This window comes from Phyllobates terribilis, unplaced genomic scaffold (assembly GCF_046119375.1).
Source record: "Phyllobates terribilis strain yellow unplaced genomic scaffold, ASM4611937v1 Scaffold_156__1_contigs__length_4398808, whole genome shotgun sequence".
Lineage (NCBI taxonomy): Eukaryota > Metazoa > Chordata > Amphibia > Anura > Dendrobatidae > Phyllobates > Phyllobates terribilis.
Genome location: NW_027362916.1, coordinates 2148252 through 2166751, shown reverse-complemented (window position 1 = coordinate 2166751; position 18500 = coordinate 2148252).

The following is an 18500-nucleotide window of genomic DNA, read 5'->3' as shown; positions in this document are numbered from 1 at the left end:
AAGGATTAAATCTTGCTACCAGGTGGGAAAAAAGGGTTAAATCTTGCTGCCAGGTAGTAAACGGGTTAAATCTTGCTGCCAGGTGGTAAGCTGGTTAAATCTTGCTGCCAGGTGGTAAACAGCTTAAATATTGCTGCCAGGTAGTAAACAGGTTAAATCTTGCTTGCCAGTTGGTAAACAGGTTAAATCTTGCTTGCCAGTTGGTAAACGGCTTAAATCTTGCTGCCAGGTAGTAAATGGGTTAAATCTTGCTGCCAGGTGGAAAAAAGGGGTTAAATCTTGCTGCCAGGTGGAAAAAGGGGTTAAATCTTGCTGCCAGGTGGAAAAAAAGGATTAAATCTTGCTACCAGGTGGGAAAAAAGGGTTAAATCTTGCTGCCAGGTGGAAAAAAAGGATTAAATCTTGCTACCAGGTGGGAAAAAAGGGTTAAATCTTGCTGCCAGGTAGTAAACGGGTTAAATCTTGCTGCCAGGTGGTAAAAGTGTTAAATCTTGCTGCCAGGTGGTAAAAGGGTTAAATCTTGCTGCCAGGTACTAAAAGCATTAAATATTGTCTTGCTGCCAGGTTGTAAAAGGGTTAAATCTTGCTGCCAGGTGGTAAACGGCTTAAATCTTGCTGCCAGGTAGAAAAAAGGGTGAAATCTTGCTTGCCAGGTGATAAACGGGTTAAATCTTGCTGCCAGGTGGTAAACGGGTTAAATCTTGCTGCCAGATGGTAAACGGCTTAAATCTTGCTGCCACGTAGAAAAAAGGGTTAAATCTTGCTGCCAGGTGGTAAAAGGGTTAAATCTTGCTGCCATGTGGTAAACGGGTTAAATCTTGCTGCCAGGTGGTAAACGGCTTAAATCTTGCTGCCAGGTAGAAAAAAGGGTTAAATCTTGCTGCCATGTGGTAAACGGGTTAAATCTTGCTGCCAGGTAGTAAACGGGTTAAATCTTGCTGCCAATTGGTAAAAGGGTTAAATCTTGCTGCCAGGTAGTACACGGCTTAAATCTTGCTGCCAGGTAGTAAATAGGTTAAATCTTGCTTGCCCGTTGGTAAACGGCTTAAATCTTGCTGCCAGGTAGTAAACGGGTTAAATCTTGCTGCCAGGTGGAAAAAAGGGGTTAAATCTTGCTGCCAGGTGGGAAAAAAAAGGGTTAAATCTTACTGTCGCGTGGAAAAAAAAAAGGGTTACATCTTGCTGCCAGGTGAAAAAAAGGGGATAAATCTTGCTGCCAGGTGATAAAAGGGTTAAATCTTGCTGCCAGGTGGAAAAAAGGGGTTAAATCTTGCTGCCAGGTGGTAAAAGGGTTAAATTTTGCTGCCAGGTGGAAAAAAGGGGTTAAATCTTGCTTGCCAGGTGGTAAAAGGGTTAAATCTTGCTGCCAGGGAGTAAACGGGTTAAATCTTGCTACCAGGTGGTAAAAGGCTTAAATCTTGCTGCCAGGTGCTAAAAGCATTAAATCTTGTCTTGCTGCCAGGTTTTAAAAGAGGTTAAATCTTGCTGCAAGGTGGAAAAAAGGGGTTAAATCTTGCTACCAGGTGGGAAAAAAAGGGTTAAATCTTACTGTCGCGTGAAAAAAAAAAGGGTTACATCTTGCTGCCAGGTGGAAAAAAGTTGCTAAATCTTGCTGCCAGGTGGTAAAAGGATTAAATCTTGCTGCCACGTGAAAAAAAGAGGTTAAATCTTGCTGCCAGGTGGAAAAAAAAGGATTAAATCTTGCTGCCAGGTGGTAAACAGCTTAAATCTTGCTGCCAGATAGTAAACGGGTTAAATCTTGCTGCCAGGTGGTAAGTGGGTTAAATCTTGCTGCCAGGTGGAAAACAGCTTAAATCTTGCTGCCAGGTTGTTAAAGGGTTAAATCTTGCTGCCAGGTAGTAAACGGGTTAAATCTTGCTGCCAGGTGGTAAAAGGGTTAAATCTTGCTGCCAGGTGCTAAAAGCATTAAATCTTGTCTTGCTGCCAGGTTGTAAAAGGGTTAAATCTTGCTGCCAGGTGGAAAAAAAGGGTTAAATCTTGCTACCAGGTGGGAAAAAAGGGTTAAATCTTGCTGCCAGGTGGAAAAAAAGGATTAAATCTTGCTACCAGGTGGGAAAAAAGGGTTAAATCTTGCTGCCAGGTAGTAAACGGGTTAAATCTTGCTGCCAGGTGGTAAGCTGGTTATATCTTGCTGCCAGGTGGTAAACAGCTTAAATATTGCTGCCAGGTAGTAAACAGGTTAAATCTTGCTTGCCAGTTGGTAAACAGGTTAAATCTTGCTTGCCAGTTGGTAAACGGCTTAAATTTTGCTGCCAGGTAGTAAACGGGTTAAATCTTGCTGCCAGGTGGAAAAAAGGGGTTAAATCTTGCTGCCAGGTGGAAAAAGGGGTTAAATCTTGCTGCCAGGTGGAAAAAAAGGATTAAATCTTGCTACCAGGTGGGAAAAAAGGGTTAAATCTTGCTGCCAGGTGGAAAAAAAGGATTAAATCTTGCTACCAGGTGGGAAAAAAGGGTTAAATCTTGCTGCCAGGTAGTAAACGGGTTAAATCTTGCTGCCAGGTGGTAAAAGTGTTAAATCTTGCTGCCAGGTGGTAAAAGGGTTAAATCTTGCTGCCAGGTACTAAAAGCATTAAATATTGTCTTGCTGCCAGGTTGTAAACGGGTTAAATCTTGCTGCCAGGTGGTAAACGGCTTAAATCTTGCTGCCAGGTAGAAAAAAGGGTGAAATCTTGCTTGCCAGGTGATAAACGGGTTAAATCTTGCTGCCAGGTGGTAAACGGGTTAAATCTTGCTGCCAGATGGTAAACGGCTTAAATCTTGCTGCCACGTAGAAAAAAGGGTTAAATCTTGCTGCCAGGTGGTAAAAGGGTTAAATCTTGCTGCCATGTGGTAAACGGGTTAAATCTTGCTGCCAGGTGGTAAACGGCTTAAATCTTGCTGCCAGGTAGAAAAAAGGGTTAAATCTTGCTGCCAGGTGGTAAACGGGTTAAATCTTGCTGCCAGGTAGTAAACGGGTTAAATCTTGCTGCCATTTGGTAAAAGGGTTAAATCTTGCTGCCAGGTAGTACACGGCTTAAATCTTGCTGCCAGGTAGTAAATAGGTTAAATCTTGCTTGCCCGTTGGTAAACGGCTTACATCTTGCTGCCAGGTAGTAAACGGGTTAAATCTTGCTGCCAGGTGGAAAAAAGGGGTTAAATCTTGCTGCCAGGTGGTAAAAGGGTTAAATTTTGCTGCCAGGTGGAAAAAAGGGGTTAAATCTTGCTTGCCAGGTGGTAAAAGGGTTAAATCTTGCTGCCAGGGAGTAAACGGGTTAAATCTTGCTACCAGGTGGTAAAAGGCTTAAATCTTGCTGCCAGGTGCTAAAAGCATTAAATCTTGTCTTGCTGCCAGGTTTTAAAAGGGGTTAAATCTTGCTGCAAGGTGGAAAAAAGGGGTTAAATCTTGCTACCAGGTGGGAAAAAAAGGGTTAAATCTTACTGTCGCGTGAAAAAAAAAAGGGTTACATCTTGCTGCCAGGTGGAAAAAAGTTGCTAAATCTTGCTGCCAGGTGGTAAAAGGATTAAATCTTGCTGCCACGTGAAAAAAAGAGGTTAAATCTTGCTGCCAGGTGGAAAAAAAAGGATTAAATCTTGCTGCCAGGTGGTAAACGGCTTAAATCTTGCTGCCAGATAGTAAACGGGTTAAATCTTGCTGCCAGGTGGTAAGTGGGTTAAATCTTGCTGCCAGGTGGTAAACAGCTTAAATCTTGCTGCCAGGTAGTAAACGGGTTAAATCTTGCTGCCAGGTGGTAAAAGGGTTAAATCTTGCTGCCAGGTGCTAAAAGCATTAAATCTTGTCTTGCTGCCAGGTTGTAAAAGGGTTAAATCTTGCTGCCAGGTGGAAAAAAAGGGTTAAATCTTGCTGCCAGGTGGAAAAAAGGGGTTAAATCTTGCTGCCAGGTGGAAAAAAGGGGTTAAATCTTGCTGCCAGGTGGAAAAAGGGGTTAAATCTTGCTGCCAGGTGGAAAAAAAAGGATTAAATCTTGCTACCAGGTGGGAAAAAAAGGGTTACATCTTGCTGCCAGGTGGAAAAAAGGGGTTAAATCTTGCTGCCAGGTGGTAAACGGGTTAAATCTTGCTGCCACGTAGAAAAAAGGGTTAAATCTTGCTGCCAGGTGGTAAAAGGGTTAAATCTTGCTGCCATGTGGTAAACGGGTTAAATCTTGCTGCCAGGTGGTAAGCGGCTTAAATCTTGCTGCCAGGTAGAAAAAAGGGTTAAATCTTGCTGCCAGGTAGTAAACGGGTTAAATCTTGCTGCCACGTGAAAAAAAGAGGTTAAATCTTGCTGCCATGTGGAAAAAAAAGGATTAAATCTTGCTGCCAGGTGGTAAACGGCTTAAATCTTGCTGCCAGATAGTAAACGGGTTAAATCTTGCTGCCAGGTGGTAAGCGGGTTAAATCTTGCTGCCAGGTGGTAAACAGCTTAAATCTTGCTGCCAGGTAGTAAACGGGTTAAATCTTGCTGCCAGGTAGTAAACGGGTTAAATCTTGCTGCCAGGTGGTAAAAGGGTTAAATCTTGCTGCCAGGTGCTAAAAGCAGTAAATCTTGTCTTGCTGCCAGGTTGTAAAAGGGTTAAATCTTGCTGCCAGGTGGAAAAAAAGGGTTAAATCTTGCTGCCAGGTGGAAAAAAGGGGTTAAATCTTGCTGCCAGGTGGAAAAAGGGGTTAAATCTTGCTGCCAGGTGGAAAAAAAGGATTAAATCTTGCTACCAGGTGGGAAAAAAAGGGTTACATCTTGCTGCCAGGTGGAAAAAAGGGGTTAAATCTTGCTGCCAGGTGGTAAACGGGTTAAATCTTGCTGCCACGTAGAAAAAAGGGTTAAATCTTGCTGCCAGGTGGTAAAAGGGTTAAATCTTGCTGCCATGTGGTAAACGGGTTAAATCTTGCTGCCAGGTGGCAAGCGGCTTAAATCTTGCTGCCAGGTAGAAAAAAGGGTTAAATCTTGCTGCCAGGTAGTAAACGGGTTAAATCCTGCTGCCAGGTGGTAAGCTGGTTAAATCTTGCTGCCAGGTGGTAAACAGCTTAAATATTGCTGCCAGGTAGTAAACGGGTTAAATCTTGCTGCCAGGTGGTAAAAGGGTTAAATCTTGCTGCCATGTGGTAAGCGGCTTAAATCTTGCTGCCAGGTAGAAAAAAGGGTTAAATCTTGCTGCCAGGTGGTAAAAGGGTTAAATCTTGCTGCCAGGTGGTAAAAGGGTTAAATCTTGCTGCCAGGTGGTAAAAGGGTTAAATCTTGCTGCCAGGTGGTAAACGGGTTAAATCTTGCTGCCAGGTGGTAAACGGCTTAAATCTTGCTGCCAGATAGTAAACAGGTTAAATCTTGCTTGCCAGTTGGTAAACAGGTTAAATCTTGCTTGCCAGTTGGTAAACGGCTTAAATCTTGCTGCCAGGTAGTAAACGGGTTAAATCTTGCTGCCAGGTGGAAAAAAGGGGTTAAATCTTGCTGCCAGGTGGAAAAAGGGGTTAAATCTTGCTGCCAGGTGGAAAAAAAGGATTAAATCTTGCTACCAGGTGGGAAAAAAGGGTTAAATCTTGCTGCCAGGTGGAAAAAAAGGATTAAATCTTGCTACCAGGTGGGAAAAAAGGGTTAAATCTTGCTGCCAGGTAGTAAACGGGTTAAATCTTGCTGCCAGGTGGTAAAAGTGTTAAATCTTGCTGCCAGGTGGTAAAAGGGTTAAATCTTGCTGCCAGGTACTAAAAGCATTAAATATTGTCTTGCTGCCAGGTTGTAAAAGGGTTAAATCTTGCTGCCAGGTGGTAAACGGCTTAAATCTTGCTGCCAGGTAGAAAAAAGGGTGAAATCTTGCTTGCCAGGTGATAAACGGGTTAAATCTTGCTGCCAGGTGGTAAACGGGTTAAATCTTGCTGCCAGATGGTAAACGGCTTAAATCTTGCTGCCACGTAGAAAAAAGGGTTAAATCTTGCTGCCAGGTGGTAAAAGGGTTAAATCTTGCTGCCATGTGGTAAACGGGTTAAATCTTGCTGCCAGGTGGTAAACGGCTTAAATCTTGCTGCCAGGTAGAAAAAAGGGTTAAATCTTGCTGCCAGGTAGTAAACGGGTTAAATCTTGCTGCCATTTGGTAAAAGGGTTAAATCTTGCTGCCAGGTAGTACACGGCTTAAATCTTGCTGCCAGGTAGTAAATAGGTTAAATCTTGCTTGCCCGTTGGTAAACGGCTTAAATCTTGCTGCCAGGTGGGAAAAAAAAGGGTTAAATCTTACTGTCGCGTGGAAAAAAAAAAGGGTTACATCTTGCTGCCAGGTGGAAAAAAAGGGGATAAATCTTTCTGCCAGGTGATAAAAGGGTTAAATCTTGCTGCCAGGTGGAAAAAAGGGGTTAAATCTTGCTGCCAGGTGGTAAAAGGGTTAAATTTTGCTGCCAGGTGGAAAAAAGGGGTTAAATCTTGCTTGCCAGGTGGTAAAAGGGTTAAATCTTGCTGCCATGGAGTAAACAGGTTAAATCTTGCTACCAGGTGGTAAAAGCATTAAATCTTGTCTTGCTGCCAGGTTTTAAAAGGGGTTAAATCTTGCTGCAAGGTGGAAAAAAGGGGTTAAATCTTGCTACCAGGTGGGAAAAAAAGGGTTAAATCTTACTGTCGCGTGAAAAAAAAAAGGGTTACATCTTGCTGCCAGGTGGAAAAAAGTTGCTAAATCTTGCTGCCAGGTGGTAAAAGGGTTAAATCTTGCTGTCACGTGAAAAAAAGAGGTTAAATCTTGCTGCCAGGTGGAAAAAAAAGGATTAAATCTTGCTGCCAGGTGGTAAACGGCTTAAATCTTGCTGCCAGATAGTAAACGGGTTAAATCTTGCTGCCAGGTGGTAAACAGCTTAAATCTTGCTGCCAGGTAGTAAACGGGTTAAATCTTGCTGCCAGGTAGTAAACGGGTTAAATCTTGCTGCCAGGTGGTAAAAAGGTTAAATCTTGCTGCCAGGTGCTAAAAGCATTAAATCTTGTCTTGCTGCCAGGTTGTAAAAGGGTTAAATCTTGCTGCCAGGTGGAAAAAAAGGGTTAAATCTTGCTGCCAGGTGGAAAAAAGGGGTTAAATATTGCTGCCAGGTGGAAAAAAGGGGTTAAATCTTGCTGCCAGGTGGAAAAAGGGGTTAAATCTTGCTGCCAGGTGGAAAAAAAGGATTAAATCTTGCTACCAGGTGGGAAAAAGGGTTACATCTTGCTGCCAGGTGGAAAAAAGGGGTTAAATCTTGCTGCCAGGTGGTAAAAGGGTTAAATCTTGCTGCCAGGTAGTAAACGGGTCAAATCTTGCTGCCAGTTGGTAAAAGGGTTAAATCTTGCTGCCAGGTACTAAAAGCATTAAATATTGTCTTGCTGCCAGGTTGTAAAAGGGTTAAATCTTACTGTCGCGTGGAAAAAAAAAGGGTTACATCTTGCTGTCAGGTGGAAAAAAGGGGATAAATCTTGCTGCCAGGTGGTAAAAGGGTTAAATCTTGCTGCCAGGTGGAGAAAATGGGTTAAATCTTGCTGCCAGGTGGAAAAAAAAGGGTTAAATCTTACTGTCTCGTGGGAAAAAAAAGGGTTACATCTTGCTGCCAGGTGGTAAAAAGGGGATAAATCTTGCTGCCAGGTGGTAAAAGGGTTAAATCTTGCTGCCAGGGGGTAAAAGGGTTAAATCTTGCTACCAGGTGGAAAAAAGGAGTTAAATCTTGCTTGCCAGGTGGTAAACGGCTTAAATCTTGCTGCCAGGTAGTAAACGAGTTAAATCTTGCTGCCAGGTAGTAAACGGGTTAAATCTTGCTGCCAGGTGGTAAAAGGGTTAAATCTTGCTGCCAGGTGCTAAAAGCATTAAATCTGGTCTTGCTGCCAGGTTGTAAAAGGGTTAAATCTTGCTGCCAGGTGAAAAAAGGGGTTAAATCTTGCTGCCAGGTGGGAAAAAAAGGATTAAATCTTGCTACCAGGTGGGAAAAAAAGGTTAAATCTTACTGTCGCCTGGAAAAAAAAAGGGTTACATCTTGCTGCCTGGTGGAAAAAAGGGGTTAAATCTTGCTGTCAGGTGGTAAAAGGGTTAAATCTTGCTGCCAGGGGGTAAAAGGGTTAAATCTTGCTACCAGGTGGAAAAAAGGGGTTAAATCTTGCTTGCCAGGTGGTAAACGGCTTAAATCTTGCTGCCAGGTAGTAAACGAGTTAAATCTTGCTGCCAGGTAGTAAACGGGTTAAATCTTGCTGCCAGGTGGTAAAAGGGTTAAATCTTGCTGCCAGGTGCTAAAAGCATTAAATCTTGTCTTGCTGCCAGGTTGTAAAAGGGTTAAATCTTGCTGCCAGGTGGAAAAAAGGGGTTAAATCTTGCTGTCGCGTGGAAAAAAAAAAGGGTTACATCTTGTTGCCAAGTGGAAAAAAGTTGATAAATCTTGCTGCCAGGTGGAAAAAAAAGAATTAAATCTTGCTGCCAGGTGGTTAACGGCTTAAATCTTGCTGCCAGGTAATAAACGGGTTAAATCTTGCTGCCAGGTGGTAAAAGGGTTAAATCTTGCTGCCAGGTGGTAAACGGGTTAAATCTTGCTGCCAGGTGGTAAACAGCTTAAATCTTGCTGCCAGGTGGTAAACAGCTTAAATCTTGCTGCCAGGTAGTTTGCGGGTTAAATCTTGCTGCCAGGTGGTAAAAGGGTTAAATCTTGCTGCCAGGTGGTAAACGGGTTAAATCTTGCTGCCAGGTAGAAAAAAGGGTTAAATCTTGCTGCCATGTGTTAAAAGGGTTAAATCTTGCTGCCAGGTAGTAAAAGGGTTAAATCTTGCTGCCAGGTGGTAAAAGGGTTAAATCTTGCTGCCAGTTGGTAAACGGGTTAAATCTTGCTGCCAGGTAGAAAAAAGGGTTCAATCTTGCTGCCAGGTGGTAAGTGTTAAATCTTGCTGCTAGGTAAAAAAAGGGTTAAATCTTGCTGCCAGGTAGTAAACAGGTTAAATCTTGCTGCAAGGTGGTAAAAGGGTGGTAAATTGTGCGCTCTGCGAAACCATTATATACTGTGGGGCTGTATTATACTCTATGGGGCTGCAATGTACTCTATGGGGCTGCATTGTACTCTTTGGGGCTGCATTGTACTCTATGGGGCAGCATTATACTCTGTGGCTGTGTTTTACTCTAAGGGATGGCCTGCATTATACTCTATGGGGTAGCTGCATTATACTCTATGAGGGGGGCTGATTTATACTCTATGTGGGGCTGCATTATGCTCTATGGGGCGGCATTATACTCTATACGGTGGCATTATACTCTATGGGGCGGCATTGTATGATATACGGCGGCATTATACTGTATGGGGCGGCATTGTACTCTCTGAGGCAGCATTGTTTTCTATGGGGCTGCATTGTACTCTGTGGGGCGGAATTATACTCTGTGGGGCTGAATTATACACTATGGGGCAGCATTATACTTTATGGTGGGATGGCAATATACTGTATGGGGCTGCATTGTACTCTATGGGGCGGCATTGTACTCTATGGAGCTGCATTGTATTCTATGGGACGGATTTATACTCTGTGGGGCGGCATTGTACTCTGTGGGGCAGTATTGTACTCTATGGGGCAGCATTATACTCTGTGGGGCAGCATTATACCCTATGGGGCTGTATTATACCCTGTGGGGCTGCATTGTACCCTGTGGGGCTGCATTGTACCCTGTGGGGCTGCATTGTACTCTATGGGGCTGCATTGTACTCTATGGGGCTGCATTGTACTCTATGGGGCGGCATTATACTCTATGGGGCGGCATTGTACTCTATGGTGGAACGACATTATACAGTATGGGGCTGTATTATACTCTATGGGGCCGCAGTTTACTCTAGGGGGCTGCATTGTACCCTATGGGGCGGCATTATTCTGTATGGGGCTGTATTATACTCTATATGGCGTAATTGTACTCTATGGGGCTGCATTGTTCTCTATGGGGCTGCACAGTACTCTATGGCGAGGCACTGTAATCTGTGGGATGGCCTGCATTATACTCTTTGAGGAGCTGCATTGTGCTCTATGAGGGGGGCTGCATTATACTCTTTGGGGCTGCATTGTACTCTGTGGGGCTGGATTATACACTGTGGGGCTGCATTATACTTTATGGTGGGATGTCAATATACTGTATGGGGCTGCATTGTACTCTATGGGGCGGCATTGTACTCTATGAGGCGGCATTATACTCTTTGGGGCGGCATTATACTCTGTGGGGCGGCATTGTACTCTATGGGGCAGCATTGTATTCTATCGGACGGATATATACTTTGTGGGGCGGCATTATACTCTATGGGTCTGCATTGTACACTATGCGGCGGCATTATACTCTATGGGGCAGCATTATACTCTGTGGGGCTGGATTATACACTATGGGGCTGCATTATACTTTATGGTGGGATGGCAATATACTGTGTGGGGCTGTATTATACCCTATAGGTCTGCATTGTACTCTATGGGGAGGCATTATACTCTATGGGGCGGCATTATACTCTATGGGGCAGCATTATACTCTGTGGGGCGGTATTATACTCTATGGGGCGGTATTGTACTCTATGGGGCGGTATTGTACTCTATGGGGCTGCATTATACTCTATGGGGCTGCATTGTACTCTATGGGGCTGCATTGTACTCTATGGGGCTGCATTGTACTCTACGGGGCTGCATTGTACTCTACGGGGCTGCATTGTACTCTATGGGGCTGCATTGTACTCTATGGGGCTGCATTGTACTCTATGGGGCTGCATTGTATTCTATGGTGGGGCGGCATTATACTGTATGGGGCTGTATTATGCTCTATATGGCGGAATTGTACTCTATGGGGCTGCATTGTACTCTATGTGGATGCACTGTAATCTATGGGATGGCCTGAATTATACGCTATGGGGTAGCTGCTTTTTGCTCTATGAGGTGGGGCTGCATTATACTCTTTGGGGTGGCTATATTATACTCTATGGGGTAGAATTATACACTATGGGGTGGCATTGTACTCTATAAGTCTGCATTGTATGCTATGTGGAAGCATCATACGCTAAGCGGCAGCATTGTATGCTACGCGGCAGCATTGTACTCTGTGGGGCAGCATTGTACTCTGTGGGGCAGCATTGTACTCTGTGGGGCAGCATTGTACTCTTTGGGGCAGCATTGTAGTCTGTGGGGCTGCATTGTACTCTATGGGATGGGCTGCATTATTAGCTATCGGTTAGTTGTATTATACTCTATGAGGGCGGCATTGTACCCTATGGGGCAGCATTGTACCCTATGGGGCGGCATTATACTCTATGGGGCGGCATTATACTCTATGGGGTGGCATTATACTCTGTAGGGCAGCATTGTACTCTATGGGGCTGCATTGTACTCTATGGCATTCTATGGGGTAACATTATATTGTATGGGGCGGCATTGTACCCTATGGGGCGGCATTGTACTCTATGGGGCGGCATTGTACTCTATGGGGCGGCATTGTACTCTATGGCATTCTATGGGGTAACATTATATTGTATGGGGCGGCATTGTACCCTATGGGGCGGCATTGTACTCTATGGGGTGGCCTGCATTATACTCTATGGGGTGGCCTGCATTATACTCTATGGGGTGGCCTGCATTATACTCTATGGGGTGGCCTGCATTATACTCTATGTGGCGGCATCATACTCTGTGGCTGCATTATACTTTATGGTTGGGAGGCATTATACTGTATGAGGCTGTATTATATTCTATGGGGCTGCATTGTACTCTATGGAGCAGCATTATACTCTATGGGGCAGCATTGTACTATATGGGGCGCCATTGTTCTCTATGGGTCTGCATTTTATGCTATGCAGCGGCATTATACTCTATGGGGCATCATTATAATCTATGGGGATGCATTGTACTCTATGGGGCAGCATTGTACTCTATGGGGCAGCATTGTACTCTATGGGGCAGCATTGTACTCTATGGGGCAGCATTGTACTCTATGGGGCAGCATTGTATTCTCTGGGGCAGCATTCTACTCTATGGGGCTGCATTATGCTTTCAGGTGGGATGGCATTGTACTCTATGTGGCGGCATTGTACTCTATGGGCCTGCATTATACTCTATGGGGTAGCTGCATTATGCTCTGAGGGGGTTTGAATTATACTCTTTGGAGTGGCTGCATTATACTCTATGGGGTGGCTGGTTTATACTTTATGGGGCAGAATTGTACTCTATAGGTCTGCATTGTATGCTATGCTATGTGGCGGCATCATACTCTATTGGGCAGCATTATACTCTATGTGACTGCATTATACTTTATGGTGGGGTGGCATTGTACTGTATGAGGCTGTATTATATTCTATGGGGCTGAATTGTACCCTATGGGGCTGCATTATACTCAATGGGGCGGCATTATACTCTATGGTGGGGCAGTATTGTACTGTGTGGGGCGGCATTGTACTCTATGGGGCGACTTTGTACTCTATGCGGCGGCATTGTACTCTATGGGGCGACATTGTACTCTATGGGGCGGCACTGTACTCTATGGGGCGGCATTGTACTCTAAGGGGCGGCATTGTACTCTATTGGATGGCATTATACTTTTTGGAGCGCCATTATACTGTATGGGGCTGTACTATATTGTATGGGGCAGCACTGAACTCTATGGGACGGCATTGTACCCTGTGGGGCGGCATTGTACCCTGTGGGGCGGCATTGTACCCTGTGGGGCGGCATTGTACTCTGTGGGGCAGCAGTGTACTCTACTGGGCTGCAGTGTACTCTATTGGGCTGCAGTGTACTATATATGTACTATATGGGGCTGCATTATACTGTATGGAGGACTATGTGGAATGCATTATAGTATACGAAGGACTATGGGATGCATTATACTATATTGAGGACTATGGGGAGTGTATTATACTATATGGAGGACTATGGGATGCATTATACTATATTGAGGACTATGGGGAGTGTATTATACTATATGGAGGACTATGGGTTGTGCATTATACTGTATGGAGGCCTATGGGCTGTGTATTATACTATATGGAGGACTATGGGGAGTGCATTATACTATGTGGAGTACTATGGGCTGTGTATTATACTATATGGAGGACTATGGGGTGCATTATACTATGTGGAGTACTATGGGGAGTGTATTATACTATGTGGAGTACTATGGGCTGTGCATTATACTATGTGGAGTACTATGGGCTGTGCATTATACTATATGGAGGACTATGGGCTGTGCATTATACTATGTGGAGTACTATGGGCTGTGCATTATACTATATGGAGGACTATGAGGAGGGGTGTATTATACTATATGGAGGACTATGGAGTATATTATACTATATGGAGGACTATGGGGTGTATTATACTATATGGAGGACTATGGAATGTATTATACTATATGGAGGATTATGGGGTGTATTATACTCTATGGAGGACTATTTGGTGTATTATACTATATGGAGGACTATGGAGTGTATTATACTCTATGGAGGACTATTTGGTGTATTATACTATATGGAGGACTATGGAGTGTATTATACTATATGGAGGACTATGGGGTGTATTATACTATATGGAGGACTATGGAATGTATTATACTATACGGAGGACTATGGAGTGTATTATACTATGCGGAGGACTATGGGGAGTGTATTATACTATGTGGAGTACTATGGGCTGTGCATTATACTATATGGAGGACTATGAGGAGGGGTGTATTATACTATATGGAGGACTATGGAGTATATTATACTATATGGAGGACTATGGGGTGTATTATACTATATGGAGGACTATGGAATGTATTATACTATATGGAGGATTATGGGGTGTATTATACTCTATGGAGGACTATTTGGTGTATTATACTATATGGAGGACTATGGAGTGTATTATACTATATGGAGGACTATGGGGTGTATTATACTATATGGAGGACTATGGAATGTATTATACTATACGGAGGACTATGGAGTGTATTATACTATGCGGAGGACTATGGGGAGTGTATTATACTATGTGGAGTACTATCGGCTGTGCATTATACTATATGGAGGACTATGGGGAGTGCATTATGCTATGTGTAGTACTATGGGGAGTGTATTATACTATGTGGAGTACTATGGGCTGTGCATTATACTATATGGAGGACTATGGAGTGTATTATACTATGCGGAGGACTATGGGGTGTATTATACTATGCGGAGGACTATGGGGAGTGCATTATACTATGTGGAGTACTATGGGGAGTGTATTATACTATGTGGAGTACTATGGGCTGTGCATTATACTATATGGAGGACTATGGGCTGTGTATGATACTATATGGAGGACTATGGGCTGTGCATTATACTATATGGAGGACTATGGAGTGTATTATACTATATGGAGGACTATGGGGTGTATTATACTATATGGAGGACTATGGAATGTATTATACTATACGGAGGGCTATGGAGTGTATTATACTATGTGGAGGACTATGGGGTGTATTATACTATATGGAGGAATATGGGCTGTGCATTATACTATACGGAGGACTATGGAGTGTATTATACTATGCGGAGGACTATGGGGAGTGTATTATACTATGTGGAGTACTATGGGCTGTGCATTATACTATATGGAGGACTATGGGGAGTGCATTATGCTATGTGTAGTACTATGGGGAGTGTATTATACTATGTGGAGTACTATGGGCTGTGCATTATACTATATGGAGGACTATGGGGAGTGCATTATGCTATGTGTAGTACTATGGGGAGTGTATTATACTATGTGGAGTACTATGGGCTGTGCATTATACTATGCGGAGGACTATGGGGAGTGTATTATACTATGCCGAGGACTATGGGGAGTGTATTATACTATGCGGAGGACTATGGGGAGTGTATTATACTATGCCGAGGACTTTGGGGAGTGTATTATACTATGTGGAGTACTATGGGCTGTGCATTATACTATGCGGAGGACTATGGAGTGTATTATACTATGCGGAGGACTATGGGGAGTGTATTATACTATGTGGAGTACTATGGGGAGTGTATTATACTATGTGGAGTACTATGGGCTGTGCATTATACTATATGGAGGACTATGGGCTGTGTATGATACTATATGGAGGACTATGGGCTGTGTATGATACTATATGGAGGACTATGGGCTGTGCATTATACTATATGGAGGACTATGGAGTGTATTATACTATGCGGAGGACTATGGGGTGTATTATACTATGTGGAGTACTATGGGCTGTGCATTATACTATATGGAGGACTATGGGCTGTGCATTATACTATATGGAGGACTATGGGCTGTGCATTATACTATATGGAGGACTATGGGCTGTGCATTATACTATATGGAGGACTATGGGCTGTGCATTATACTATATGGAGGACTGTGGGCTGTGCATTATACTATATGGAGGACTATGGGCTGTGCATTATGCTATGTGTAGTACTATGGGGAGTGTATTATACTATGTTGAGTACTATGGGGAGTGCATTATACTATATGGAGGAATATGGGCTGTGCATTATACTATATGGAGGACTATGGGGAGTGCATTATACTATATGGAGGACTATGGGGAGTGCATTATGCTATGTGGAGTACTATGGGGAGTGCATTATACTATATGGAGGACTATGGGGAGTGCATTATACTATGTGGAGTACTATGGGCTGTGCATTATACTATATGGAGGACTATGGGCTGTGCATTATACTATATGGAGGACTATGGGCTGTGCATTATACTATATGGAGGACTATGGGCTGTGCATTATACTACATGGATGACTATGGGCTGTGCATTATACTACATGGATGACTATGGGCTGTGCATTATACTATATGGAGGAATATGGGCTGTGCATTATACTACATGGATGACTATGGGCTGTGCATTATACTACATGGATGACTATGGGCTGTGCATTATACTATATGGAGGACTATGGGCTGTGCATTATACTATATGGAGGACTATGGGCTGTGCATTATACTACATGGATGACTATGGGCTGTGCATTATACTACATGGATGACTATGGGCTGTGCATTATACTACATGGATGACTATGGGCTGTGCATTATACTATATGGAGGACTATGGGCTGTGCATTATACTACATGGATGACTATGGGCTGTGCATTATACTATATGGAGGAATATGGGCTGTGCATTACACTAAACAATCAAAATGCTGCCTATTCATTCAGTGACTGGATTGTTTATGCCGGTACAAAAATCATTGTTCTCTGCAGCACATCGCTCAGAGAAAAGTTCAGATATGCTGCTGATAACATGATACTGTATGGGGACAGATTGATCTATCAGTGATTGTGTCCATCGTTCTTCCTCAGTCGGTGTAAAGAGGTCGGGAAACAATGGTTGAACGACTTCAATATTGTTGATCGCGCTCGTTTAACGGCCTGAACTCAGCGCATGTGAATACAACTGAAATGTTTCTGTGTGATGCTGCAATATGTGAACATTGGGGGTCCCACTTTAAACTTTTGCCCAGAGCCCACTTTGTCTAAAACCGGCCCTGTGCGCACCACACCACTGTACAGTGAGAGGAAGGACTTTTACCTGTGATTTACACTTGCATCTGAAAAAACAAACAATAGTTTAGAATTAGATTTACTGAAGTATTTAATAAAAGTCACTCAGTTGGGCGACTTATTTTTAGGCCATATTCACACGTGATTTTTTTTCTCATCTGCACAAAACCAAACAATCTAATTTTCATTAGTGTGCGGCTTCCGATTTTCATCTTTTTTTATTTTGGTCCATGTGTCCATTTTTACCATCAGTATGTCATCCATTTATCTTTGTATGAAAAAATAAAAAAGCTGATGGAAATTTCCCAAGTTTTTCCTAATAGTCAGTCAATGGGTGAGTGTGATCCACAATTCACCCCAAACCTCACAGGTTACTAGCTCCATAGAATATAAGGGCCAGTGAAAAAAACTTTTCTCTCTCCTGTGACGTTCTGCCTGTGGTTGGGCGTCATAGAAGACAGTGATTTTTACTATATACCGGAATACTGCTGTATGTGGCATAAGAGATCAGACAATCGCAGATTCAAGTCCCCTAAGAGGACTAACAAACAGAGAAAGAAGTGAAGAAAAACGTGTTTAAAAAAGTAAAAAAAAAGTTCAAATCACACCCCCTCTTCCCAGTTAACATTAAAAAAAGAAAAAATACACATATTTGGTATCAACGTGTTCAGAAAAGTCCAATCTATGAAAATATAAAGTTAATTGACCCAATCTGTAAAAACTGTAAAGCAAAGAAGAAATCAAAATGGCAAAATTGCAGGTTTTTGATTGCTACAATTCCACAAAAAATGCATTAAGAAGCGATCAAAGCGTTGAAACTACCCCAAAATAGTATCAATAAAACCATCAGGTCACCATGCAAAACACAAGTCCTCACACAGCTCCATCGACCACAAATTAAAATGTTACGGGTATTCAAAAATGCAGACTCAAGCTAATTTTTGCTAATTTTTTTTCACCACTTAAATGAAAAAATACAAGTTTGGTATCGTGGTAATCGTACTGGCCTGACTGGTCCGGGCATTTGCCGTGCGTAAAGAACGGACATCAGAAAACAGAAATTCATTATTGTATATACTTATAGAGACAGCATTACAATCACTGTTCTGAATTACATGACTTTTCTTATTTAGGACTTACCGGTACATAAATTGAGCTTCGATTTTTGCTCGATATTTTTCAAATCTAAATAACTGCAAAATCCTGAATTGAAGAAATAGAGAGGTTTCCTTATGAATAGCCTGATCTTAAAAACCAATTGTATCAATAGTAAATATTGCCATAACGAGCTAATTAATAAATATAAGGCTTTCTCATTAAAAATGTATGGGAAATGAGAATTGGGGAGTAGATGAAGCTTGTGATAAGAAATCAGAAACGTATATAGACAGAAAATGGGAAATAATACGGACAGACCAGGAGTAGAAGAAACACTTACTCACTCTGAACGCCTACTATAGACTCTCAAAGGAGTTCCGGGTGAGCGGTTGCTTATATATTCCTCATGATGTCATAATATCCAGGCAGAGGTGACGATGGTGAAGATCTTGTGATGTCACAACATTCTAGAATGTGCCTAGGACAAGCCCTGCAGCCAATGCTATTCAATATAATCATGTATAATAGTCTATGGAGGGTCTATAATTGATTTTGCTAAATATTAATATTAACATATTAATTACAATTAATATTAATATAAAATAACAGAATTAAGTATGCTTATTTCCCCCTATATACCGTGTATATATACGGTGTATATATAAATATTCCCCCTTCTATATATCATATGAGCCCCCTATATACCGTAAGAGCCCACACACAGCCCCTATAAACCTTAAGAGCCCCACATAGGCTCCCTATATATAGCATGAGCCCTACATAGCCTTCCTATATACACCATGAGCCCCACATAGCCTCCCTATATACAGCATGAGCCCCACATAGCTTCCCTATATAGAGCATGAGCCCCACATAGCCTCTCTATATACAGCATGAGCCCCACATAG